Source organism: Vanacampus margaritifer, chromosome 5, assembly GCF_051991255.1.
Source record: "Vanacampus margaritifer isolate UIUO_Vmar chromosome 5, RoL_Vmar_1.0, whole genome shotgun sequence".
In the NCBI taxonomy this organism is placed as follows: domain Eukaryota; kingdom Metazoa; phylum Chordata; class Actinopteri; order Syngnathiformes; family Syngnathidae; genus Vanacampus; species Vanacampus margaritifer.
Genome location: NC_135436.1, coordinates 15,461,405 through 15,488,186, shown reverse-complemented (window position 1 = coordinate 15,488,186; position 26,782 = coordinate 15,461,405). Strand labels below are relative to the sequence as shown.

Below are 26,782 nucleotides of genomic sequence, written 5' to 3'. Positions count from 1 at the left end.
CCTCTCTCTGACATACATCATTATAGTTAAGCAGTGATTGCACCACATCTTTCCTGTCTGATCCTAAGAGTCCACAAGTAATAGTAATCTTGGAAGATATTTTGGTTTATAGTGTATCCTGTATGGAAGTGGTATTTCAGAATCATTATATCCACTTCAATCCCTGACAACCCCACCCAGTTTCTTAGACCACTCTGTCTCCACTTCTTTAGTCTGGTATAAATAATGCAATGTCTCGTGTTGTGTCTTGCAACCCTTAAATTCTACCCTGGCACTTATAAACCTGAAACTGTCTTTTACGTGTGTCTGTCTTTTGAGACTCTATTCTTTGTCACTCTGGAGTTGAGAGTGGGCTGTCTAATAACTGTGGCTTGAATTATCCAGTGGCCATAAGGAAAGATCCTTGATCATAACACTCAAACTTCCAACCACACTTCCCACCATCATAAATACTGTTCATAAATGGGGTGAGAAAAAAACAAGACAATTTATAAATTTTGACAGATAAAATAATAGATATAAAATAAAAAATGTGAAATAAGTAAGTCAAAACAAATTGTAAGAATAGAGGGAGAACTCAAACATTTTATTTAACATATAAGGCCTTTTGTGTGGGGAAAAACGCGAATGATATTTTCCCTTTAAACGGGAGGTCTATTGGGCAAGAAAGGTGATCATACGACAAGGAAATAAGGGCTGATTCTTGACTTTGTATTTCAATGACAGAAAACACAAAACCTAAAGTCAGTGTTTGGGGCAGAGGTTCAATGTTTTGGTTTGTTCGGACTGGATATCAACCTGGATCTCAGCAAGGAAACGTTGCTCATTATTTTTCTTATATTGTCTCAGTTTATGAATTCTCGAATTGCTGATATTAGGCAATAAAAACATTTAGCAATCTTTCACATGCTACATCTTTGTCACTTTATATGTCAAATTAAATAACACAGGGACCCTTGTGAGCCCACCCCCTCCCTGTACTCACAAAAAAATAATAATAAAAGCTGGAAAAACAAGAGAAGTAGCTAATTTTGCTGTCATGCCCTGTCTGTATAGGCAGTAACTAGTAGGAAATGATGTACTGTCTGCTTTTTCTCGCTGCCAACAATTTGGAAATACTTGTATGTCTTATCAAAGTCTGGCCTCTCTTCGATTTGCTGCTGACGGACTCTTTCATATCTTGTCTAACATGGAAGGCACACATGATTATGTGAAAGTGTTATTATGCACATTTTGTTGAAAACAGATAAATATTATAGAGCTTGACTTATATGCTTGATATTTTTAAGTTGGTTCTGGAGAGAATTGAACAAATGATATGGTATACAGACGCTCCCCAACTTACGAACGAGTTACGTTCCGAGCGATCGTTCGTAAGGTGAATTTGTTCGTAAGTTGCTTCAGTGCTATATTTTGTATTATAATTTATGTTTAAAGAGAATACGTACAGTACTGTACTACGTATGTTAGAGAGAGAGAGAGAGAGACACACACACAGTATGTACATGTACGTAATAAGATAAATAAAATGAAGTTTAACTTACTTTTGGAAGATGTACTCGATGCTTAAGGATTTGATGGAGGAGGAGGAAGAGGAGGATTTTATATCATGAGAGGTTCTTCGTCGTCGCTGGAATGGGCTTCAAAAGTTACTTCCTCCTTCGTAACTTCAATGTAGGAAGAAGTTGAGGGTCGCGGAGAAGAAGATGAGGGTTGATGAGTATCTTCCTTGGAGGATTTACTAGAAACTGGCCGAAAGAAGCGATCTAACGACGATTGCACAGTTTTCTTCTTTTTTTCATCATAAATGATGCGGTAGCACTGTATGGCATCATTCAATTGATTTGCAACCTTTGTGCAACGTTCAATATTTGGGTCTTGCTGCTCGAAGAGTGCGATGGCTTTATCTATGAGCGACAGGCGTTTCTTCTTCTTCCTCCTCCTCCACACGTTGCTGAGCCTCCAATGCTGGGTGAGCTCTCACAGCGCCAAGCGTCGGTATTAGCGGCGGAGAGAAGCACTACAGTACTTGGAAAAAGGTGCGCAATACAAAATCTAACTTACAGCATCTCTTTCCGAACATTTTTTGACATGCGCGCAGACATGTTCGTATGTACCGTTGTTCGTAACTCGAATGTTCGTAAGTAGGGGAGCGTCTGTATATTTGATAAGCAATTAGGGTAGCTTGTACTCTTGAAATGGTTGTAGTTAGTTAATATCACCCCCACCCTCCCACCACTGTGATGCCACTTACATGATCAAAGGTGGAGTGTGTGTGGGGTGTGTGCGGCAAGGGCACACAATCAATACATGAATACATTAACCTTATCTTATCTTACTGTAAAATGACTTCAAAAACATGCATAACTTTAATATGTGATAATCAGTAGTGGTGAATCAGCTTGTTAACAGAACAAATGGTGTCAGTGAATATTATTTAAATAGAACCTTTTCACCGTATATAAACAGATGGAAAATGGGGAGACAGGAGTGTGCTTGCTTGTTTTTTCATTGAAGCAATTGTACAGAAGAGTATCTTAATATATTTTAATGCTCAAATGCACAATATAAAAGATCCACTCTGCAACTACAAAGGTTTTTATGCAAACAAAAAATAACCATGTGCTAAGATTTCCCCCTCCCCCTGCGCAAAGGGCTCTCTCTCAAAAAAGGCAAAAAAATTCCCATTCAAATATGGCAAAAAAATTCCCATTCAAATATGGCAAAAAAAATTCCCATTCAAATATGGCAAAAAAATGCTGACTAGCAAACCAACGGGACAGTGTGTATGTTATTTAGCACCATCTAGTTAGGCTAAAAGAACGTCACATCAACATATATTTTTTGTTTAATGAGTATGTTTGTTTAAGGTGGTCGTCGCTGAGTCCCGTGATTCGGGCTCCCTCCGATTGTCTCCCTCTACTTTGCTCTTGCTAGCTTTTGCTTGGTTCTCCTGCTAGCCGCTCTTTCTTGCGACCTCTTGCTAGCAGCTCTTGCTTTCTGCTCTCGCTAGCTCCTGCTTGCCAGGCTGCTCACTCGCGCTCCCAACCCAAATAATAATTGGTAGTAATTTGTGGTAGGCTTGCTAAGTGCGGTCTTTCTGAGGCACTGTAGTGCACGTGCTTAAAAATTGTTGCATTCTATTAGTTCACCACTAGGTGGCCCTAAAGAATACACACTGTCTATTTAAGTAAAATACATAATTTGTGCATGTTTTCGCAAAAATCAAGTCACTCAAAGATTTTAATAATACTGTAGACTGTAACTACCATATGTCTGTCCTGCATGTCATTCGGAATCCCCTAACTAATAGACTGGCTCACTCACCTGAATTACACCCTGCAGTACAGCGCAGGAAAGTTGCGTCCCCTCAGCATCAAGCATCAAATGTCAAAACAGCCACTTGACCAATTCAGGCATCAAACACATTTGGAACACTATTCAGGCAGTGTGAATATATCCACATGACCACATCTATGAAGGACACACATCAAACGAACTGTCAATGGTTTGTGTACTTTTGAGATTGATGTTTTGGTGCGTAAGCAAACTACATTGCTAGGTTTTAGTTTAAATCTGAATTTGTTTCCTATTTTACCTGACAGAGTTGGTTTTCTCAACCTAGCTTTTGCCCACAATCTGCTTTTTATTATTCTCTGATGAGGAAGTGTATTTTTTGTGTTTGCTGGTGTTGGTGATGATCTCCAATCTGAAACACCTCAAAGTTGCAGGGACTCATCCATTTCAGAGAACACGGAAATAGAACACTAGAAATCCTCTATGAGTGGAACATTTCCCCTGCGTTCTGTCGATAGATTACCAGATTCCTGACTGGCAGGGAGCAGCAGGGGAGACTGGGTGATATCACCTCATTCATTTAATGATGTTTATGCTCTCTTTCCCCTTATCAGTCATATAAAACATAAAATATAGTTGTAAATTATGCTCTCAGAATTCAAAGTTCAACTGAACCAGATTTTGAATCCAAATGAATGATGCGACAAGATGGGAATATTAAAAGTATTTTACTGCGTCTCAAATATGTGGCAGATTGGTGCAGTAGAACTCTTCAGGGGAAAAGAAAAGAATCCAGACAAAAGGCACAAGAGCCCAAAGGATATAACGATTCAACAAAGAACAAGAAACGGTGCAAACACGGAAATGGGGCGGAGGGGGGGGGGGGGCGGTTGAGAATAGGTGAGAAGTAAAAGAGCCCCTTGCACGGGGAAGATGAACAACACTCAAGGCTGATAGAGACCAGTTGTGAGTGTGAAAGTAGGCTAACGCAGAATGCATGTACACCGGAGGGAAAACAGGGCGTTACAAATCCTCAAAGTAAACAAATGTTTAGTGGCCAAAAAGATTATATCAATGATGCAAACTATAGCTAGCAGCCTGTTAAGTATCCATACAAACTGAAGAGTGCCCAAACAACGATGTTGCACCTGAATACAAACAAAGCAGGTTAATCACCCACCCAAATTATATAATGAAAATCATAATTTGATTGATACACTTAGTAACATCATGGATTTGAAATTACTTTACTATTAGAATAGATTCAACTTGGTATGCGTGTCGTATGACTGTCTTTGTACACTAATAATTCAAGGCAATGTTATTTCACTGCATACATGCATGCATCGATTCTTGGTAAAGTTAGTGTACATTACTCTTTATTCTTTATTTTCGAACTTGTTAACTGTAGAAGGATCCTCACCTAAAAAAAAAAAAAGAAATCCTGAGCCATGTTAGCATCTGTGTATGTTGTTGTAGGTTAGATTTGTTCTTAGGTAATAACAGGTAACGACCGTCACGGCTCACCTGTTTCTTTGTCAGTCGACAGCAATTTGTAAAATGGCCGCCTGGGATGGATTTTGCTGCTTTATTCATATTTCACAAACACAATATTAATCAGAATGCTGTGTGTAAACTAGAAAACATTATTGTAAAGATTGTTTTTTATTAATTGTTTTCACTTGACTTCACCTTTAACAAAAGACAAGACCTATGGGCTTTCTAACAGGCAGGCTGATATGGAAGAAGGCTTTTCATTTTCAGCAACCACTTTGAGGTTGGCACATTCTGCCATTTTATGCTCAATATTTTCATTTTTAAAATTTTGGAGTTATGTCTGAATTTGAGAAAAAGGTGCTATTTCATTCCCTTTTCCCTGTCTTTGAGACAAGGCAACTCAAAATCATGTTTGACAGCTTAATGTGGGGATAATTTTCTTAAGAGGTCCTCATAAAATGGAAACTGCTATTTTCCGGTCTACTGCAAAAGTTAAAAGTTACCAAAGGGCAATTTTGCTTCATGTTGTTCATTATTGCTATAACACTATACCCCATGCAACCAAACATTGTATATTGCAGCCAATAAGACGACATGCTTTGTCATGATAAATTTTGGTTCATTGGGACTTTTTTAAAAAAGAAAACTGGGGAGGCAGTGTTTACACAAAAACTACCAAATCATTTCTGTTAGCAAAAGTGAACTACATATATCTATGATTTGAAGCCTCCTTATGGACCCAGAGAGAAGCACAGACAAGCAAAGATTCTGCGGAAACTCCACATACACAGACCCCAAATTTATTTTACTCATGATCTTGACCAACATTTTCTTTCTGTGATATGTAAGCAAGTTGCATTATTTGTGATCATTGACCCCTAAAAGGAGTTACTATGCCTCCTACCCTCTTTAGTGTAGCCTTTTCGTGTCTAACTTTACATAATTTCTAATCTATCTGGTGATGTACTTGGTAAAATCACTAATATTGAGATAAAGATCAACCAGAGTTACTCCTTTGCATATGATCACAAGGCAAACATCTGATGGCAATGTCAAGCAAGGTGACTGCTTTCAAAACAAACAAACACTGGCTATAATTTTGTCGCCTCTACGGAATTGTGCAAGACTTAATTCTGTATGGCTATGCTGAGCAATGTGTTGTCAGACCACAGGTGCATAATGATAAGTTGGTTCAGCTGGCATTGGAGACAGACGAACATGTAGAACAGGGCACTTACATTAATCGCCAATTCCCGTCAATGACGATGCCCACCTTTCGGCAGGTGCATCTATATTTGGAGCATGCTGTATGATGCAAAACCTCACAAAAATACACGGACTGAGAAAGACTGTCTCTACTCACCCCGACCAACAGACGTAAACGGTGCTCAGTCCTTGTATTGTTTCGAGGCTTCGCGTCATTGTGCACTCGCCGAAAGGTGGGCATTATCATCGACAGGAAGTGACGATTTACGGAAGTGCTCTGCTCTGCGAAAATCCATAAACAAGTGGAAGGACACCTCAGATCCGGCAAAGTGAAGCAATCTGTGAATATGCCTCATTTATTTACTGCTTAGAGATCTGTTATTCAGACAGAACTCATGGAATTAAGAGTGAATCATTACTTTTAATTGTATTAGGCCATCCATCCATTTTCTTGGCCGCTTTTCCTCACAAGGGTGCTGGAGCCTATCCCAGCTGGCTTCGGGTAGTAGGCGGGGTACACCCTGAACTGGTTGCCAGCCAATCGCAGGGCACACAGAGACGAACAACCACACTCACAATCACACCTAGGGACAATTTGGAGTGTTCAATTAACCTGCCATGCATGTCTTTGGAATGTGGGAGGAAACCGGAGTACCCGGAGAAAACTCACGCAAGCACGGGGAGAACATGCAAACTCCACCCAGGTAGGCCGAAGCCCGGACTCAATCTCACGTCCTCTGCACTGGGAGGCAGACGTGCTAACCAGTCATCCACCGTGCTGCCTGTATTAGGCCATTCTAATAAAATTTTACACATATAATTCGCAGACTTTGTGGCTAATACACCGGTCACATCCAATATAGCCCATACATTTATTTAAAAAGGGGACAATATACATTAAACAACATTAAACAATCTAAATGTGCCCGGATTAGCTAAATTGGTCAATGAGGAACATCTGTCACCTTAGAGCATGCCGTAGCACATGTACGTAAAATTTAAGGATTGCTCCTAATTTTATTCTTATATCTCTGTCAAGTATGTTCAGATTATGTTATATTTTGTTTCCTTGCAAGTAACAATCAGCTAAATGACTTTGCAGGTAACCCGCTTTGGTGGAATTCATGTTGCTGTTGCTTAGCTATCCATCATTCAGCATAGCTGTCAGTAATCTCTATTCATGCATGCAAAACATTAACTCAAATATAAAACTCCCTCCTCTCGCTGTGTGATAATGTTGGAATCAAAACATATATATTTTTCTTCTACCTCTGGTTTTGGATCATTAATTCAGTACCAAGATTGCCATTTAAAACATGACAGCATGGAAGACGACACGAGGCGTAAGGGGGCACTACAGGAACGGGAGGACAGAATGTGACAACGGAGAGCATGAGGGGACAGGGAAGCAAATAAGAAAAAGTGATGAGACCGATAGGGAGAGACAATGTTTGCAATGGAGGATGTGCAAAAAAAGATGAAACATTTCACCCATCATTAGCGAAGTTGTGCCAGTCTGTGAAGCTCCCCTGAGGCCTCTTGATGTGGAGGTTTCTGCTGGGTCACATCTTTCAACTCTACCTGGCTGCTATTCCCATCAGTCAAATACATGTTTTCTCTAGCTCTAGTCCCATTTCCCCCCCACTTCCTATTCCTCTATTGTTTCTTGTGAGTGAAAGCTTGACTTTTGCTTCTAGCCGTATCCCATTCTGGGACTTATTATTCCGTTAATGTTTTCAAATATTCCTTTCCGTAAGTCACTTAACCTAGCTCCACTGAAGCAGCTCAAAAGTGTATAGATCAGCCTCTGGAGCTACTGGGAAAATTCCATGTGTGAATATTTACCAGAGTTATAGCGCTATATTAACCTATCGGACGTTTTCCTTCTGTGTGTGTGGTTCTTAATACAAGAGCATATATCAAAATGAGACGTGACTCATAGAGACATGACATTTAGCTTGAGTCTTACAAAACAATCACTCCCTCTCAACTACTGCAGCAATATGTTCACCAACAATGATGGATGTGACATCAGAGTCAATTCATCTGAAAGATAACCTTTGTAACAGCCGTACTAGTTTATTATCACATTGTAGAAGTAATAATGTGATTCATATTCAAGTGGCGTCTTATCTTTTTGTCCATTCAACTGTCTGATGGAGAAAGGTCATGCATTAATGCCGTGTCTTGAGAGCCACTTCTCATTTTGTTGTTTTGAATGCTGCTTCATTTCTTTTTTTTTCAGTGTGGTACAAACAGTATCTGTAGTTTTGTGGCATCCTTGAGTATAGGAAGCAGTGCGATAATTATGGTTGGTCTGTTGTTACAATGATTGATTTACAGTGCAATTTGTTCATTGTGGGAATAGTATATGCAAACAGGGAAATTCAGCCTGTGCAATTTGAAACCCGAGACAAATTGCACCGGCTGATTTTTCATCTTTAAATACCATGTTTATCCAAAGGCAGGTGTAAGCCAGCGTGCAAAGCAGTGCAAGTGTAGCGCAGGCAATATGAGAAGCAGCAGGTAGAAATTGCCTGCTCATGTAAACGTTTATGAAATGTTGACCAAATTATTGTGACAATATTTTTGGAGCTTCTGACTAAACTAAAGGGCTTAGTCGGAACCAGTCACAAGAAAGAGCCATATCACCTATGACAAAACTTTACAATTCCCTAAAAGAGTGACCTACGTGATAAAAATGGCTTGATCATCGCTGCTTGCCTGAAGTGCTACTCCAACTCACCACGAAAGGAAGGGAAAAACTGAAAATATTGTGCTGATGTACAAACCCAATTCCCAAAAAGTTTGGACACTATAAAAGTGCAATTACTGTATGTGGAAGTGCCAAATTTCAATATTTTGTTCAGAATAGAACATAGATGACAGGTCAAAAGTTTAAACTGAGAAAATGAATCATGTTAAGGGGAAAATATGTTGATTATAAATTTCATGGTGCCAAAAAATCTAAAAAAAATGTTAAGACAGGTAGCAATAAGAGGCGGGAAAAGTCAACTGCACTTATATAAAAAAAACACTGGAAGACCAGTTACCGCTAGGGATGTGATTTTTCCGCTAATTCGCGGAATTCCGCTTTTTTTATCTCCCCCCCAAAAAAAAAAAATATTTTTTTAGTAGTTCATTGTGTATGCACATGACTCAGACAGATAACATCTTCTGCTATAACAAAGACATTTGTGGTATGCTCTAATATGAGTTACTTTTCATTTGGTCATGATACAATTATTTGTTCATGAAATTTGAACTTTTCAACATTATTTATGTGTTAACTTAGTAATCACATTAGTTAGATATGATGATATTCTCAGTGATAGTTTTTAAAAGCAAAGGCAGTCCAATGTTTTTGAATGTGACTGATTTTGAGTTGACTAAAACTGCCATTTTATATGGGATAGTTCAATATACATTGAAAATTTATGCTGTTGTTTTGTCTATTTCTTTGTCATGTGAGTGCATTGAAAGTACTTAAAAACACGGAAAACCCATGAGCTGGACCTAGCTGGGTGCCAGCGGCCCCCAGACCCCCGGCTAAATTTTCAGATAATTTCACTTTGGTCAAATCACATCCCTGAAAGAGATCCATTGGCAACTTGATTGGAGTATAAAAAGAGCTTCTCAGAGTGGCAGTGTCTCTCAGAAGCGAAGATGGGTAGAGAATCAACAATTCCTCCAATGTTGCGCAGAAAGATAGTGGAGAAATATCGCAAGGGTGTTTACTAGTGAAAAATTGCAACAAGTTTGAAGTAATCATCATCTACAGTGCATAACATCATCCAAAAATTCGGAGAATCTGGAACAATCTCTGTGTGTAAGGGTCATCATACTGAATGCCTATGATCTTCGGGGCCCTTAAACGGCAAGCAGGAATGCTTACTGTAAGGGAAATCACAGAAAGGGCTCAGCAATACTTCCAGAAAACATTATGGATGAACACGATCCACCGCGCCAGCCGCTGTTGCCAGATGAAACTCGACAGTACAAAGAAGAAGCCATTTCTCAAGCAGACCAAGAAGCGCAGGCCAGGGCTCATTTAAAATGGAGTGTGGCAAAGTGGAAACCTGTTTTGTGGTCAGACGAATCACGATTCCAAGTTCTTTGTGGAAAACTGGGCCGCTATATCATACTGACTAAAGAGGACAAGGACAACCCAAGTTGTTATCAGCACTCAGTTTATAAGCCTGCATCTGTGATGGTACAGGGTTGCATGAGTGCGTGTGGCATGGGCAGCTTCCACATCTGGAAAGGCATCGTCAATGCACAAAGGTATATTCAGATTGGAGAACAACATATGCTCCCATCCAGGCATCATCACTTTCAGAGAAGATCTTGCATTTCTCAACATGATAATGCCAGAACACATGCAGCACCAATTACAACATCATGGCTGCGTAGGAAAAGGATCCGGGTATGAATTGGCCAGCCTGCTTCTTTCACTTATAAAGCACATTTAGCGCATCATAAAGGTGAAGGTGCAACAAAGAAAGCCCAAGACAGTTCGAGAGACGCGTGTTAGACAAGAATGAGACAGCGTTCCATTTCTAAACTTGAGAAACTTGTCACCTCGATCCCCAGACGTTTGCAGACTGTTGTAAGAAGAAGAGGGGATGCCTCACAGTGGTGAAAATCGCCTTGTCCCAACTTTTTTTTAGATTTGTTGACGCCATGGAATTTAAAATCAACATAGTTTTCCCTTAAAATTATACATTTTCTCAGTTTCAACTTTTCCCCCGTTCTGTATGTCTATGAATAAAATACTAAAATTTGGCACTTCCACATATTAGCATTCAGTCTTTATTCACAATGTGTATAGTGTCCCAACTTTTTGGGAATTGTGTTTGTATTTTGCTTGAAAGATTTTCAACTGTTTTCTCCAAAAAAATTTTTTAATTCTTCTTCTTATTTTTTTTTTTTACATCTGTTGCCAACATCACTCAAAATCTGTGAGTGAATAAACACACAATTTAGCAACTGCTATTTGAAATTTTAGTAAAAGATTGCAGTCTTAGGATATCACACACAACACACCCACCAAAAGAATGCTCATGATCTGTTTCAACGAACATGCAATATACAGCCTGCTAATTGGAAGCTTAGCAAATCCATACTAGACCTGTTAAACAATTATTTTTTAAATCAGATTAATCACATTTTAGAGTTTTGATTAGTCGTGATTAATCACTTAATTAAAAAAGGCATTTTTCATCAACATTTTTTGACCGCCAAATTGGAAGTGCACCTGTTATGTGTTCATTATTTCTACTTTTATTGTTATGAGGACATCTTCAACATTTTTTTGATCCACTGCACACTCTCATCCTCCTCTTTTTCTAATCAGTTAATTACTTGCATAATTTAAAATAAAAAAAAATAAAAAGACCCCCAATAGTTTGACATGAAAAAATATTCTGAATGTCATACGCAAACATTTAGGAAATGCTTTACTTTAATGACAGTGAGATTTTACAATCTTAACGCAAACTTCTGCAAACATTATCTTTTCTGTCTGAATGCTGAAAAACAAATGGTCGCCAGTGGAAAAAAGTGCAACAAAAATGATGATTTTCATGTCATGGAAACGTGCAATGTGTTCCGTAAAGTATTCTTGATGCAAGGTTCTTCTTTTATAGCACAGCATAGCCAATCTAATCTGCTGTATTTAAAAGAAGCGTCTTATTCAGAAGACTATCAAGTACGCCCACATTCGCACGCGCACTCTTTCATGCAATCATACACATCCATATGCATAGGCTAGCACATACAATAAATGGATCAACATGGCATTGAAATTGCAACCTAAACACATTGCTTGAAAGGAGGCAAAGCAGGCGGAAGCTCATCAACTGATTAGCTTGATTAGCTTGACAAATTTTATATACAGCATGGAGTCACAGTGAGTACATAGCAGCCTAACCAAGTGCCTCCTTTTACTTGCAAATGAGCTTTTTCACTTTCAGTTCAGCCTTGGCAAGTGTGTCTGGTAAAGCAAAGCATGTGTTGAAAAGTTTGAGGTCCGGTGTCAAGGGAAATATTTCAAATTGAAACTAAAAGTTTTCCACCCTTTAACTAATCCCCACAGAGTTTATCGCACTTTTCACAGCCTTCTGTACTCCTGAAAGAATTCTTCCTGGATCCTCCTCAGCTCCGTTACCATGGCCATCTTAATGTTGAACACATCTTCAAAACAGATCACCATGATGAGCCCCTTGGGCTTGGGAAATGAAAAAAACACAACACTAAAATCCAGGTCAGGTGAATAGGAATGTTGCTCCAGCAAAGGGACGTTCTTTTTTGGCCAGGAACTGTCAGATGCTCAGGGCATCGTTGTCAAGGTATGATCACGAGTTGTCCTGTCAAAAACTCTTCCCTCTTCTAACACTGAACAAAACAAATGCCACAGGATCGCTTTGTCAAAATGCTAATCGATAGTCTTGGTCCATATTAAAGGATGAACTCATAGTTCTTAATTTGGGTTTGAAATACACTATAAAAAGAGTATTGTTGAACCAATTTAAGATTACAAATTCAATTGTTGACCAACTTAATAAAATTGCTTCCAAAGTGAATATATTTAGTTTAATTAATTATGAGTTCATTAAACTTAATATATTCCCTTTGGATTAATTTAATTCAATAGTGCGTTACCAAAGCAATTTTATTAAGTTGGTCAACAATTCAATTTTTTTCAACAATTTTCTTTTTAGAGTGTACAGTATATCTTTGGCACCAGTACAAGAACTTTTCTGACACACGTGTATAAATGTGAGTTGCTGGTTTCTTTTTTTCTGATATGACCAAGTCCTTAAAACTGAATTCAATCACAGTATAACATAAGGTTAAATGAAAAGTTCCACATTTCAATCAGGCACTAAGGTGGTCAACTACTGGCTTGTACGTAATCAATAAAGGATCATCGTCACAGTGTATAGCTCTGAGTTAATGACACTTCAACCTATCCAGCTAATAAACAATAACGAATGAAATGGAACAGGAAGAGGAAGTTGTTACAGGCGCTTGCCACATAGCATTACCATATCCTAATGCTTTCTGGACAATTTTTAGGCAGTGCAGTTCCACAACCATATGTGCCATGTCCTGAAGGTTGGCCATCCCCTCCAGCACAGAACCTGGACGAGTAGAAAAATAAGCACATTTAATCATATTTATTCATTGGAGCTTTATAAATTGAGTTTAGTTACATAGTTTTACAGTTAAGGTCACAAAATTGAGGAATGAAAATTTGTACCAAATTAAATTTTGTCAAATTTTAAAAGTATTGATTATGTTTATAAATAAACAGGCATTGTTCTGACTCCTATCATCAAGCTAATCCTCCGTAATCCAGATGACATTATCACATCCGCCCCCCAAAAAACATGCATCTTTTTTTTTTTGCTGCTTGTCTGAAAATAAATAATTAAACCGGGCAAAAAGGGACAAATAGGCTAGTATACATAACATGGAATTAGACTGTTTACACTTAAGGCAAATTAATCAAACACTGCGTTTCGTTTCGGTTCTGTGGGTGTTAGGTTTTTGTTTGTGTTTTGCGTGTTTGTGTTGTTTTTGTCTGTGGTTGGTGCTTTTGTCGTGTTCCTGGGTTTTTCCCTTGTCTCATTATGTCTACCTGTGTGTGTGTGTGTGTGTGTGTGTGTGTGTGTGTGTGTGTGTACTTGTACATACTACATTGTGAGGACCAAAATATCTCTTTAACCAACAGATTGAGGACAATTTTGTGAAGTGAGGACATTTTGGCCGGTCCCCACAACTCAAGACCTCTTTTTGAGGGTCAAGACTTGGTTTTAGAGTTAAGGTTTGAATTGGGTTATGGTTGAGGTTAGGGTAAGGAATAGGGTTAGGCAATCATTATTGATGGTTGGTGTTAGGTGAAGGGGCTAGGAAATACATTATGTCTATGGATGTCCTCACAATTATATAAGTACAAGTGCGTGTGCGTGTGTGTGTGTGTGTATTCCCTTCCCAGTGTGGGTGCATTGTCGATGTTACGTGCAGAAGGTCGTGTGTCTCGTCTTGTCAGTTCGGCCAAGTCTTGTTAGCATAGCCAAGTCTTGTTAGCATAGCCACGTCTTGTTAGCCTAGCCATCGTCACAGCCGATCCATCGTCACAGTCAAGCCATTGTCAATTCAATGATTGCATCGTATTTATGAGAGGAGGAAATAATCAAATAAAGCAACACTGCCAAAGAATGAAACAAACATTTATGTAAGTGAGACTCATCTGTAGGAAGATGTGTTATTTCCGACAGCTGCTACCCTGTGTATGCATGTGTGTGAGTATGTGCGTGCATGCAATTTGCCAAGTAAAGTTAAGGTCAGCTGTGGCGTTTCAGAATGTATTAAAAGTAGATGAGCTTTGTGAGAAGACAAGTGGTTAGTGCAAGCAATACCTGCTGATAATATCAGCTGTATTATCCAACATTCGAAAATGTGTGGTTGTTTATTTGCAAGGTATTTGATCATAGCTAAAGAGGATTTTAAGCAAACATTTGCACTCTCATCATTCTCTCTCCGCATTCTTGAAATGTTTCCACAGCTATCCTTCCTGTGTGGCTTCACCCCTTCCTTAACTTCCTGTTATGCCAATCCTCTCCCTCCGTTCACTTACTGGCTTTCTCTCACACTCCTTCCTTTCACCCCGCACTCATACTTTCATCTCCTCTCTTCCGCACTCTTCATATCCAAACGGCAGCAAAGGAAATCATTCCTGAAAGGAATTTGAACTCTGGTCATCGCTATGTTACGTAAAGAAACGCATACAAAGCAAGCAGGAGAGTGGACGTACAGAACCAATTAAACTTAACTTTCGCTATAATTATAGTTAGTTTTAGTAAGTTTCATAAACATAAAATGTAGTTTCAGTTAGTTTTCGTTTTTTTAAAAGCATTTTTGTTTTTATTTTATTTTGTTAACCAAATTGTTTTATGAATCATAGTCTAGTTTATTTCTTTAGTTTCCATTAATTAAAATAACCTTGGTCTAAACCAATAAAAACACATAATTTGGATGATGTCAACGCTTCTGGTTCATGATTGGATCCTAGCTAACCAATCACAATCACAAGTGCATGATGTTCATGTTAAAAATGTAACATATAAGCTTGGTAAGTTTACAACACGTTACAGCCATACTATCCTGGGGTCCATTTCACAAAGCATGTTCAACAAACACCGAGACTAACCCTGAACAGCGAGTTGAAATACACTGAGGGAGGAAACTCTGCGTTTTCGGTTCCAGCACAGCTGATTTGAGGTAGTTATGTCAACGCAGAGTAGTTTCACCTGGCGTTGCCACTACACTAAAAAGTCCACATCAATGGAGCCCCGATTTGTCGAGTCACCATGGCAACGGCTCTGCTTCCGCATTATTATTATTTTTTTACCCCTCTCAACTGAAAATCTTAATGTGATCATGCGAATTTGAACATGTCTTTTCGAGAGAAAAAAAGTGCAACACAGCAGCGGCTCCCTGTAGAGGAAGGCGGCATGGGAGAACATTGCTGCACAGGTGTTGGGTCAATGCGTAAATTTAAAGCAATACAGACTTATAACTAATTTCCCAGTATTGGACTAGGCAATGTGTACAAAAAGTGCAAATATCTCTGGCCTCTTATTCCCTGAATTTTCTTTCAAACCGATTAAGTATCAAAATAAGAACATAACGTGGTGAACGCCATTATCCTGGTCACGTGATTGTGATGACGTATCCCGTACGTAAATGAAAGCCGCCTTCGTTCATTTCAATGGGAGTTTACTGACGTAGTGGGCAAGAAAAGGGCCGTCTTCTATCTGCGCCAATTCTGATCAGAGTAAAATCCTTAGCACGTCAGGTTTCATGTCATTCAGTGTTGGGGTGGGGCGGTGGGGGGTGGCCTCTCCTAATGTGGGCAAAAGCATGCTTAGCCCACAACATGCAGTTTGGCTATGTATATAACGCAGTTATAAGAAAAAAACAGAGCGCAACACACAATATATGCTGAGATGTGAGCGCATGACTACGGCGTTAGTAATGTTGCAAATGTAAGGACGGCTTAAATTGTGTATGTAGATGATGGACTGTGATGTGAAAGGAAACCGCTCAAAAAGATAACTTTGGAAATGCCAGCATATCTATACAGTCTGATATCAATCTTGCGACGAATATTCAATTCACTGCGCAATAAATCGGCACCTTCATCAATAGGGTCATTGTCAAAAGGACTTTACGCTCCAGACTATAGGCGTATTTACGCAAAAACTCACCGCAGCGGACTTTATGAATGAGGAAATGAAATGTTGTGAGGCAGGAAGGAGGCAGGGACAAAAAAAAAACATGAGGTTCATTGTGAAAAACCTGCAACTGACCAGGTTTGGAACATGCTACTATGGTAACAGACCAAGAGCTTATATTCCTTCTCTTTATGAAATAGGCTAGAGTTACCTCTTTCTCTGGTTTCAGTTACCTGCCTTTCTGAAATGGGAAACGCAGTTTCCCACATTTCAGGGTTTCTTGACCCAGAGTTCTCACTAAACCTGCTTTGTGAAATAGACCCCTGGCATCCACTATAACAAAGAAAAACATGAGATAATCCCCCAAAAAATTTTCATGTTGTTCTTATGTGGAAAAATAATAAAAATCAGTACAAAAATAAGAAATTGCGGGTCTGAAGGGGTTAAATAAGGTAATCTGGTTAGGTTTATGGTAGGCATACAGAGAAGGAGAAATGCGTTACTGGAAGCTGGACTCGAGTCACTGTTTCGCAGAGGTAGTCACTTCCGTCTCTCTGTCGTTGACGGCGGCCTACATGAATGCTATACTGTATAAGACAAAGTCTTAAAAAAAAACCTGCTTTAGTCAATGTCCATTTATTTTTTTCGAGGCTTTGCCTCATAAAGCATTTACCGAAAATGTGGGCACTTGCCGTAAATGTGGGCATCCGTCAATGACAGAGCCGTTGGAGACGCAAGTGCCCACTACTGCCTCACCTCTTCTTACTTGTGACTTGACATAGCCTAAAATCTCTCTTGATGAGGAATCTTTTTTTTTCTCTTTCTTGAAGATTCTTGTTCAGAGATTCAGAAGTTGCTCATGCAGCTTACAATTGAAAAGAGAATTTGTGTTTTTCTGATAGCAGTGTAAATCTCACCCCACTATTGACTCGGGTGCTCATGATAATTTTGTGGACTTTTCCAATTTCCATTGTTAAGTTCAAACTTGATGATCCCAAGGAAGTTTCTGACCTTGATGGGTGCCCAGTGGCGATGGTAACCCACCGGACTGGTGTATGCTATTGCTTCAGCTTTCAGATAATCACCACAAAAACATACTGTACGTCTGTTGGTAATGTCCGAACATTGCCCAATCCAACGTGTTCCAATTTCTAGAACAGTAATCAGATTAATTTTACCGGTATTTATCTAATTCACTGTTCATTACTGTTTTGTTTTTTTGTCATTTTGCCTAATTAGTAAAAGTATACAGAATTTTTGCTTTCTTGTTCCTTCTCAGAGAATGACACCACATATTTAGTGCTCTGAATCATAGCTGAGATGGATAGTTGAAGAAAGAGACACACCCTTAGTAATACCAGTGTCCTGCAATGCATACACAAATGCCATCTACCTACAATGTTACAAGTTTTGAGTAATTTATCATTTACAAAAAACTTTTTTCTAGAAGCAATGTTCACGTGTAAGGGTCACCTGCAGGGTAATAAAAATGGCCATACTTGTTCTGATTGATAGCACTTCTTCTCAACATTTTCTAAACATGAGTCACTGACTCATTGTACACCTTTGGTATTGAAGTGAAACTGAACATTAACCTCAGTTCTTGCATTCACTGTTTGGGTGCTCTGTTCCCTTGAACCATCAGTGACCCAATGATAATAAATGTGCTAGCTAAGGATGAATATACTTTTATCTTTTCCTAGAAAATATGCTATCTTTCTGAATGGCTTCTATGTTTACGTTACAAATGCTTGACTCAAAACTCCTAAGCGGGGACAGTTGTCTCCCTTCCGTTACTGCCTAACACAGGAAGAATTCAGCAAGGTTCAAGGACAAACATTATTATTATTTTTTATTTTTGTATTTTTCTTTAGAGCTCAGTATTGTTAATTCGGTAATTTTACCGATTTGACATGTCATCATCATTGCTCTCTCTCTTTTTTCTTTTTTTAAGTTTGTATGTGGGTGAGTACGTGTGTATGTGTGTGCGTGTGCATTAAAAATCCCATATCGTTCGCCTAAACCGAATACTTCAGAATCCAGCTAGAGTTGTGAGGTTGTCGGGAGACCCGAGGAAGGATCAAAGAAAAGAAAGGAAAGTGAAATTCAGCACCGACCAGACATTACCGACTACCCACCGGGTTACCAACCAGAGTCTTTCACCAACCCCAGAAATATTTAAATTCCAACAAATTAGGGAGACCTCAAGAGACCAAAGGAGAGACTGAGGAACGGAAGGAAGGATAAATGAAGCAGAGTGAGATCCACAGACATCAACCTCCACCGATTCAACGACCAGAGGAAGAAGCAGATTGTGTTTGAATTTCGATAGATGCTGGTGTGGTGGATCTGGCATGCATGAAAACCTCCACCAAAGAGGGGAGACGTCGACCCCGGCCAGGACAGAGCAAGCACAACACCTCAGGCCACGGCAGCGCCAAGGTACAGCCCCCGGGTTCGCAGCCATAGAATCATTGAACATTTCATCTGTGGAGGTATGGAAATTGCCTTTATATTTCACATTAAAGCAAATGACACCTGACTGAAGGACTACCTCATCCGACTCAGGAAAGGGCTGTCCAAAAACCAACTAAACATAATCCCAATTGTGTTAATACTCCGGATAATCACATAATCAATGACATTGGCCCGTATGGGGGTCGAACCCATGACCTTGGCATTATTAGAACCACGCTCTAACCAACTGAGCTAACAGAACACATTTCATACACATTAAAGCAAAAGACACATCCCAATTGACTGAAGGACTACCTCATGCGAATAAAGAAAGGGATGTCCATAATTTAAATTGTAATAACACTCAGGATCATCACATAATTCTAGACGCTGGCCTGTATGGGGGTCGAACCCATGACCTTGGCGTTATTAGCACCACGCTCTAACCAACTGAGCTAACAGGCCACATGTTTATGAAGTCTGGGGCAATCGAGGGACCGAAAACTGCCGCTTCTTTCCGTCGAATTTGAACCCATTTCATCTTTGGAGGTATGAAAATTGCCTTTGTATTTCACATTAAACCAAATGACACATGTCACCTGACGGTAGGACTACATCATCCGACTCAGGAAAGGGATGTCCAACAACCAAGTTAACATAATTTAAATTGTAATAACACTCAGGATGATCAGATAATAAAAGACATTGGCCTGTATGGGGGTCGAACCCATGACCTTGGCGTTATTAGCACCACGCTCTAACCAACTGAGCTAACAGGCCACATTTGCTCATAATCTGGAGCAATCGAGGGACCAAAAACTGCCGCTTGTTTCCGTTGAATTGGAACCGATTTCATCTTTGGAGGTATGAAAATTGCCTTTGTTTTTCACATTAAACCAAATGACACATGCCACCTGACTGGAGAACTACCTCATCCGACTCAGAAGAGGGCTGTCCAAAATCCAACTACACATAATTTCAATTATGATAACACTCACAATGATCACATTATCAAAGACATTGGCCCGTATGGGGGTTGAACCCATGGCTTTGGCGTTATTAGCACCACGCTCTAACCAACTGAGCTAACAGGGCTCATGTTGTTGAAGTCTGGGGCAATCGAGGGACCAAAAACTGTTGCTTCTTTCGGTTGAATTGGAAGCCCTTTCATCTGTGGAGTGTTAGAAGACTATCTTTGTCTTCCGCGTGTTCGTTGTTGTTCAGGTAGAGAGATTGTTGATTTTTTGAATACAGACTGGAGATCGGTGAACAGATCCTTCGAAGGATTTATTTTACGGAATATTCTGGACACGAACAAAAGTTTTCATCATATAATTGTAGACGCTGGCCCGTATGGGGGTTGAACCCATGGCCTTGGCGTTATTAGCACCACGCTCTAACCAACTGAGCTAACAGACCACATGTTTTTGAAGTCTGGGGCAATCGAGGGACCAAAAACTGCTGCTTCTTTCGGTTGAAAGAATCATACAACATTTTATCTGTGAAGTGAGGAAATTTGCCCTTCTATTTCACATTAAACCAAATGACACATGTCACCTGACGGTAGGACTACCTCATCCGACTCAGGAAAGGGATGTCCAACAACCAACTTAACATAATTTAAATTGTAATAACACTCAGGATGATCAGATAATAAAAGACATTGGCCTGTATGGGGGTCGAACTCATGACCTTGGCGTTATTAGCACCACGCTCTAAACAACTGAGCTAACAGGCCACATTTGCTCAAAGACTGGGGCAATCGGGGGACCAAAAATTGCTGCTTCTTTTGTTTGAATTTGAACCCATTTCATCTTTGGAGGTATGAAAATTGCCTTTGTATTTCACATTAAAACAAATGACACATGCCAGCTGACGGAAGGACTACCTAATCTGACTGAGGAAAGGGATGTCCAACAACCAACTTAACATAATTTAAATTGTAATAACACTCAGGATGATCAGATAATAAAACACATTGGCCTGTATGGGGGTCGAACCCATGACCTTGGCGTTATTAGCACCAAACTCTAACCAACTGAGCTAACAGGCCACATTTGTTCAAGGTCTGGGGCAATCGAGAGACCAAAAATTGCTGCTTCTTTCGGTTGAAAGAATCATACAACATTTTATCTGTGAAGTGAGGAAATTTGCCTTTCTATTTCACATTAAACCAAAAGACACATGCCACCTGATTGAAGGACTACCTCATCCGACTCAGGAGAGGGGTGTCCAACAACCAACTTCACATAATTTAAATTGTAATAACACTCTGGATGATCACATTACTGTAGACGCTGGCCTGTATGGGGGTTGAACCCATGGCCTTGGCTTTATTAGCACCACGCGCTAACCAACTGAGCTAACAGGCCACATGTTTTTGAAGTCTGGGGCAATCGAGGGACCAAAAACTGCTGCTTCTTTTGGTTGAATTGGAAGCCATTTCATCTGTGGAGTGTTAGAAGACTATCTTTGTTTTCAGCGTGTTCGTTGTTGTTCGGGTAGAGATTGTTGATTTTTTTAATACAGATTGGAGATCGGTGAACAGGTCCTTCGAAGGATTTATTTTACAGAATATTCTGGATACGAACAAAACTTCTCATCACATAATTGTAGACGCTGGCCTGTATGGGGGTCGAACCCATGACCTTGGTGTTATTAGCACCACGCTCTAACCAACTGAGCTAACAGGCCACTAGTCACTGAAGTCTGGAGAAGACGAGGGCCCAAAAACTGCTGCTTCTTTCGGTTGAATTGGAAGCCCTTTCATCTGTGGAGTGTTAGAAGACTATCTTTGTCTTCCGCGTGTTCGTTGTTGTTCGGGTAGAGAGATTGTTGATTTTTTGAATACAGAATGGAGATCGGTGAACAGGTCCTTCGAAGGATTTATTTTACAGAATATTCTGGACACGAACAAAACTTCTCATCACATAATTGTAGACGCTGGCCTGTATGGGGGTCGAACCCATGACCTTGGCGTTATTAGCACACGCTCTAACCAAATGAGCTAACAGGCCACATGTTTTTGAAGTCTGGGGCAATCGAGGGACCAAAAACTGCTGCTTCTTTCGGTTGAATTGGAACCCATTTCATCTTTGGAGGTATGAAAATTGCCTTTGTTTTTCACATTAAACCAAATGACACATGCCACCTGACTGGAGGACTACCTCATCCGACTCAGGAGAGGGCTGTCCAAAATCCAACTACACATAATTTAAATTATGATAAGACTCACAATGATCACATTATCAATGACATTAGCCCGTATGGGGGTCGAACCCATGACCTTGGCGTTATTAGCACCACGCTCTAACCAACTGAGCTAACAGGCCACTAGTCACTGAAAATAGTCAAAGATAGTCTTCTAATACTCCACAGATGAACCCATTTCATCTTTGGAGGTATGAAAATTGCCTTTGTTTTTCACATTAAACCAAATGACACATGCCACCTGATTGGAGGACTACATCATCCGACTCAGGAAAGGGATGTCCAACAACCAACTTTACATAATATAAATTGTAATAACACTCTGGATGATCACATTACTGTAGACGCTGGCCTGTATGGGGGTTGAACCCATGGCCTTGGCGTTATTAGCACCACGCTCTAAACAACTGAGCTAACAGGCCACATTTGCTCAAAGACTGGGGCAATCGGGGGACCAAAAATTGCTGCTTCTTTTGTTTGAATTTGAACCCATTTCATCTTTGGAGGTATGAAAATTGCCTTTGTATTTCACATTAAAACAAATGACACATGCCAGCTGACGGAAGGACTACCTAATCTGACTGAGGAAAGGGATGTCCAACAACCAACTTAACATAATTTAAATTGTAATAACACTCAGGATGATCAGATAATAAAACACATTGGCCTGTATGGGGGTCGAACCCATGACCTTGGCGTTATTAGCACCAAACTCTAACCAACTGAGCTAACAGGCCACATTTGTTCAAGGTCTGGGGCAATCGAGAGACCAAAAATTGCTGCTTCTTTCGGTTGAAAGAATCATACAACATTTTATCTGTGAAGTGAGGAAATTTGCCTTTCTATTTCACATTAAACCAAAAGACACATGCCACCTGATTGAAGGACTACCTCATCCGACTCAGGAGAGGGGTGTCCAACAACCAACTTCACATAATTTAAATTGTAATAACACTCTGGATGATCACATTACTGTAGACGCTGGCCTGTATGGGGGTTGAACCCATGGCCTTGGCTTTATTAGCACCACGCGCTAACCAACTGAGCTAACAGGCCACATGTTTTTGAAGTCTGGGGCAATCGAGGGACCAAAAACTGCTGCTTCTTTTGGTTGAATTGGAAGCCATTTCATCTGTGGAGTGTTAGAAGACTATCTTTGTTTTCAGCGTGTTCGTTGTTGTTCGGGTAGAGATTGTTGATTTTTTTAATACAGATTGGAGATCGGTGAACAGGTCCTTCGAAGGATTTATTTTACAGAATATTCTGGATACGAACAAAACTTCTCATCACATAATTGTAGACGCTGGCCTGTATGGGGGTCGAACCCATGACCTTGGTGTTATTAGCACCACGCTCTAACCAACTGAGCTAACAGGCCACTAGTCACTGAAGTCTGGAGAAGACGAGGGCCCAAAAACTGCTGCTTCTTTCGGTTGAATTGGAAGCCCTTTCATCTGTGGAGTGTTAGAAGACTATCTTTGTCTTCCGCGTGTTCGTTGTTGTTCGGGTAGAGAGATTGTTGATTTTTTGAATACAGAATGGAGATCGGTGAACAGGTCCTTCGAAGGATTTATTTTACAGAATATTCTGGACACGAACAAAACTTCTCATCACATAATTGTAGACGCTGGCCTGTATGGGGGTCGAACCCATGACCTTGGCGTTATTAGCACACGCTCTAACCAAATGAGCTAACAGGCCACATGTTTTTGAAGTCTGGGGCAATCGAGGGACCAAAAACTGCTGCTTCTTTCGGTTGAATTGGAACCCATTTCATCTTTGGAGGTATGAAAATTGCCTTTGTTTTTCACATTAAACCAAATGACACATGCCACCTGACTGGAGGACTACCTCATCCGACTCAGGAGAGGGCTGTCCAAAATCCAACTACACATAATTTAAATTATGATAAGACTCACAATGATCACATTATCAATGACATTAGCCCGTATGGGGGTCGAACCCATGACCTTGGCGTTATTAGCACCACACTCTAACCAACTGAGCTAACAGGCCACCTGTGTTTGATGTCTGGGGCAATCGAGGGACCAAAAACGGCTGCTTCTTTTGTTTGAATTTGAACCCATTTCATCTTTGGAGGTATGAAAATTGCCTTTGTATTTCACATTAAAACAAATTACACATGCCACCTGACGGAAGGACTACCTCATCCGACTGAGGAAAGGGATGTCAACAACCAACTTAACATAATTTTAATTGTAATAACACTCAGATAATAAAACACATTTGCCTGTATGGGGGTCGAACCCATGACCTTGGCGTTATTAGCACCACACTCTAACCAACTGAGCTAACAGGCCAAATTTGTTCAAGGTCTAGGGCAATCGAGGGACCAAAAATTGCTGCTTCTTTCGGTTGAATTGGAAGCCCTTTCATCTGTGGACTGTTAGAAGACTTTTTTAGTCTTCAGCGTGTTCGTTGTTGTTCGGGTAGAGAGATTGTTGATTTTTTGAATACAGACTGGAGATCGGTGAACAGGTCCTTCGAAGGATTTATTTTACAGAATATTCTGGACACGAACAAAAGTTTTCATCACATAATTGTAGACGCTGGCCTGTATGGGGGTCGAACCCATGACCTTGGCGTTATTAGCACCACGCTCTAACCAACTGAGCTAACAGGCCACATTTATTCAAGGTCTTGGGCAATCGAGGGACCAAAAATTGCTGCTTCTTTCGGTTGAAAGAATCATACAACATTTTATCTGTGAAGTGAGGAAATTTGCCTTTCTATTTCACATTAAATCAAAAGACACACGCCACCTGATTGAAGGACTACCTCATCCGACTCAGGAGAGAGGTGTCCAACAACACATAATTTTAATTGTAATAAGACTCTGGATGATCACATTACTGTAGACGCTGGCTTGTATGGGTGTCGAACCCATGACCTTGGCGTTATTAGCACCACGCTCTAACCAACTGAGCTAACAGGCCACATTTGCTCAAAGTCTGGGGCAATTGGGGGACCAAAAACTGCTGCTTCTTTCGGTTGAAAGAATCATACAACATTTTATCTGTGAAGTGAGGAAATTTGCCCTTCTATTTCACATTAAACCAAACGACACATGCCACCTGATTGAAGGACAACCTCATCCGACTCAGGAGAGGGGTGTCTAACAACCAACTTTACATTGTAATAACACTCAGGATGATCACATAATTGTAGATGCTGGCCTGTATGGGGGTCGAACCCATGACCTTGGCGTTATTAGCACCACGCTCTAACCACCTGAGCTAACAGGCCACATGTTTTCGAAGTCTGGGGCAATCGAGGGACCAAAAACTGCTGCTTCTTTCAGTTGAATTGGAAGCCCTTTCATCTGTGGAGTGTTAGAAGACTATCTTTGTCTTCCGCGTGTTCGTTGTTGTTCGGGTAGAGCAGAGGTGGGCAATCTCGGTCCTCGAGGGCCGGAGTCCTGCAGGTTTTGTAGGTTTCTCACTTCCAACACAAGCTGATTCCAATCAACAGGATCGTTATCAGGCTTATGCAGAGCTTGCTGATGAGCTGATCATATATCAGCTGTGTTGGAGAAGGGCAACACGCAAAACCTGCAGGACTGCGGCCCTCGATGCCCACCTCTGGGGTAGAGAGATTGTTGATTTTTTGAATACAGACTGGAGATCGGTGAACAGGTCCTTCGAAGGATTTATTTTACAGAATATTCTGGACACAAACAAAACTTCTCATCACATAATTGTGGAAGCTGGCCTGTATGGGGGTCGAACCCATGACCTTGGCGTTATTAGCACCACGCTCTAACCAACTGAGCTAACAGGCCACATGTTTTTGAAGTCTGGGGCAATCGAGGGACCAAAAACTGCTGCTTCTTTTGGTTGAATTGGAAGCCATTTCATCTGTGGAGTGTTAGAAGACTATCTTTGTCTTCCGCGTGTTCGTTGTTGTTCGGGTAGAGAGATTGTTGATTTTTTGAATACAGACTGGAGATCGGTGAACAGGTCCTTCGAAGGATTTATTTTACAGAATATTCTGGACACGAACAAAACTTCTCATCACATAATTGTAGACGATGGCCTGCATGGGGGTCGAACCCATGACCTTGGCGTTATTAGCACCACGCTCTAACCAACTGAGCTAACAGGCCACATGTTTTTGAAGTCTGGGGCAATCGAGGGACCAAAAACTGCTGCTTCTTTCGGTTGAATTGGAACCCATTTCATCTTTGGAGGTATGAAAATTGCCTTTGTTTTTCACATTAAACCAAATGACACATGCCACCTGACTGGAGGACTACCTCATCCGACTCAGGAGAGGGCTGTCCAAAATCCAACTACACATAATTTAAATTATGATAACACTCACAATGATCACATTATCAATGACATTGGCCCGTATGGGGGTCGAACCCATGACCTTGGGGTTATTAGCACCACGCTCTAACCAACTGAGCTAACAGGCCACATGTTTTTGAAGTCTGGGGCAATCGAGGGACCAAAAACTGCTGCTTCTTTCGGTTGAATTGGAAGCCCTTTCATCTGTGGAGTGTTAGAAGACTATCTTTGTCTTCCGCGTGTTCGTTGTTGTTCGGGTAGAGAGATTGTTGATTTTTTGAATACAGAATGGAGATCGGTGAACAGGTCCTTCGAAGGATTTATTTTACAGAATATTCTGGACAAGAACAAAAGTTTTCATCACATAAATGTAGACGGTGGCCTGTATGGGGGTCGAACACATGACATTGGCGTTATTAGCACCACGCTCTAACCAACTGAGCTAACAGGCCACATGTTTTTGAAGTCTGGGGCAATCGAGGGACCAAAAACTGCTGCTTCTTTCGGTTGAATTGGAACCCATTTCATCTTTGGAGGTATGAAAATTGCCTTTGTTTT

The 26,782-nt window shown here is 40.4% G+C and overlaps 25 non-coding genes across 25 annotated transcripts; all 25 read right to left on the bottom strand.

The window, feature by feature from the left end:
* Window positions 1–18,889: 18,889 nt before the first annotated feature.
* On the bottom strand, window positions 18,890–18,963 carry trnai-aau (transfer RNA isoleucine (anticodon AAU)). The gene has a single exon. It is a non-coding gene; the product is annotated as a tRNA-Ile (tRNA).
* A 129-nt stretch (window positions 18,964–19,092) lies between these two features.
* trnai-aau (transfer RNA isoleucine (anticodon AAU)) lies at window positions 19,093–19,166 on the bottom strand. Its single transcript has one exon. It is a non-coding gene; the product is annotated as a tRNA-Ile (tRNA).
* A 241-nt stretch (window positions 19,167–19,407) lies between these two features.
* trnai-aau (transfer RNA isoleucine (anticodon AAU)) lies at window positions 19,408–19,481 on the bottom strand. The gene has a single exon. It is a non-coding gene; the product is annotated as a tRNA-Ile (tRNA).
* A 241-nt stretch (window positions 19,482–19,722) lies between these two features.
* Window positions 19,723–19,796, bottom strand: trnai-aau (transfer RNA isoleucine (anticodon AAU)). Its single transcript has one exon. It is a non-coding gene; the product is annotated as a tRNA-Ile (tRNA).
* Window positions 19,797–20,046: 250 nt separating this feature from the next.
* On the bottom strand, window positions 20,047–20,120 carry trnai-aau (transfer RNA isoleucine (anticodon AAU)). Its single transcript has one exon. It is a non-coding gene; the product is annotated as a tRNA-Ile (tRNA).
* Window positions 20,121–20,365: 245 nt separating this feature from the next.
* Window positions 20,366–20,439, bottom strand: trnai-aau (transfer RNA isoleucine (anticodon AAU)). Its single transcript has one exon. It is a non-coding gene; the product is annotated as a tRNA-Ile (tRNA).
* Window positions 20,440–20,680: 241 nt separating this feature from the next.
* Window positions 20,681–20,754, bottom strand: trnai-aau (transfer RNA isoleucine (anticodon AAU)). The gene has a single exon. It is a non-coding gene; the product is annotated as a tRNA-Ile (tRNA).
* Window positions 20,755–20,999: 245 nt separating this feature from the next.
* Window positions 21,000–21,073, bottom strand: trnai-aau (transfer RNA isoleucine (anticodon AAU)). Its single transcript has one exon. It is a non-coding gene; the product is annotated as a tRNA-Ile (tRNA).
* A 248-nt stretch (window positions 21,074–21,321) lies between these two features.
* trnai-aau (transfer RNA isoleucine (anticodon AAU)) lies at window positions 21,322–21,395 on the bottom strand. Its single transcript has one exon. It is a non-coding gene; the product is annotated as a tRNA-Ile (tRNA).
* A 250-nt stretch (window positions 21,396–21,645) lies between these two features.
* Window positions 21,646–21,718, bottom strand: trnai-aau (transfer RNA isoleucine (anticodon AAU)). The gene has a single exon. It is a non-coding gene; the product is annotated as a tRNA-Ile (tRNA).
* Window positions 21,719–21,959: 241 nt separating this feature from the next.
* On the bottom strand, window positions 21,960–22,033 carry trnai-aau (transfer RNA isoleucine (anticodon AAU)). The gene has a single exon. It is a non-coding gene; the product is annotated as a tRNA-Ile (tRNA).
* Window positions 22,034–22,259: 226 nt separating this feature from the next.
* trnai-aau (transfer RNA isoleucine (anticodon AAU)) lies at window positions 22,260–22,333 on the bottom strand. The gene has a single exon. It is a non-coding gene; the product is annotated as a tRNA-Ile (tRNA).
* Window positions 22,334–22,574: 241 nt separating this feature from the next.
* Window positions 22,575–22,648, bottom strand: trnai-aau (transfer RNA isoleucine (anticodon AAU)). The gene has a single exon. It is a non-coding gene; the product is annotated as a tRNA-Ile (tRNA).
* A 245-nt stretch (window positions 22,649–22,893) lies between these two features.
* Window positions 22,894–22,967, bottom strand: trnai-aau (transfer RNA isoleucine (anticodon AAU)). Its single transcript has one exon. It is a non-coding gene; the product is annotated as a tRNA-Ile (tRNA).
* Window positions 22,968–23,215: 248 nt separating this feature from the next.
* Window positions 23,216–23,289, bottom strand: trnai-aau (transfer RNA isoleucine (anticodon AAU)). Its single transcript has one exon. It is a non-coding gene; the product is annotated as a tRNA-Ile (tRNA).
* Window positions 23,290–23,539: 250 nt separating this feature from the next.
* trnai-aau (transfer RNA isoleucine (anticodon AAU)) lies at window positions 23,540–23,612 on the bottom strand. Its single transcript has one exon. It is a non-coding gene; the product is annotated as a tRNA-Ile (tRNA).
* A 241-nt stretch (window positions 23,613–23,853) lies between these two features.
* trnai-aau (transfer RNA isoleucine (anticodon AAU)) lies at window positions 23,854–23,927 on the bottom strand. The gene has a single exon. It is a non-coding gene; the product is annotated as a tRNA-Ile (tRNA).
* A 231-nt stretch (window positions 23,928–24,158) lies between these two features.
* Window positions 24,159–24,232, bottom strand: trnai-aau (transfer RNA isoleucine (anticodon AAU)). The gene has a single exon. It is a non-coding gene; the product is annotated as a tRNA-Ile (tRNA).
* A 250-nt stretch (window positions 24,233–24,482) lies between these two features.
* Window positions 24,483–24,556, bottom strand: trnai-aau (transfer RNA isoleucine (anticodon AAU)). The gene has a single exon. It is a non-coding gene; the product is annotated as a tRNA-Ile (tRNA).
* A 238-nt stretch (window positions 24,557–24,794) lies between these two features.
* trnai-aau (transfer RNA isoleucine (anticodon AAU)) lies at window positions 24,795–24,868 on the bottom strand. Its single transcript has one exon. It is a non-coding gene; the product is annotated as a tRNA-Ile (tRNA).
* A 236-nt stretch (window positions 24,869–25,104) lies between these two features.
* trnai-aau (transfer RNA isoleucine (anticodon AAU)) lies at window positions 25,105–25,178 on the bottom strand. Its single transcript has one exon. It is a non-coding gene; the product is annotated as a tRNA-Ile (tRNA).
* A 461-nt stretch (window positions 25,179–25,639) lies between these two features.
* On the bottom strand, window positions 25,640–25,713 carry trnai-aau (transfer RNA isoleucine (anticodon AAU)). The gene has a single exon. It is a non-coding gene; the product is annotated as a tRNA-Ile (tRNA).
* A 250-nt stretch (window positions 25,714–25,963) lies between these two features.
* Window positions 25,964–26,037, bottom strand: trnai-aau (transfer RNA isoleucine (anticodon AAU)). Its single transcript has one exon. It is a non-coding gene; the product is annotated as a tRNA-Ile (tRNA).
* A 241-nt stretch (window positions 26,038–26,278) lies between these two features.
* trnai-aau (transfer RNA isoleucine (anticodon AAU)) lies at window positions 26,279–26,352 on the bottom strand. The gene has a single exon. It is a non-coding gene; the product is annotated as a tRNA-Ile (tRNA).
* Window positions 26,353–26,602: 250 nt separating this feature from the next.
* trnai-aau (transfer RNA isoleucine (anticodon AAU)) lies at window positions 26,603–26,676 on the bottom strand. The gene has a single exon. It is a non-coding gene; the product is annotated as a tRNA-Ile (tRNA).
* Window positions 26,677–26,782: the final 106 nt, after the last annotated feature.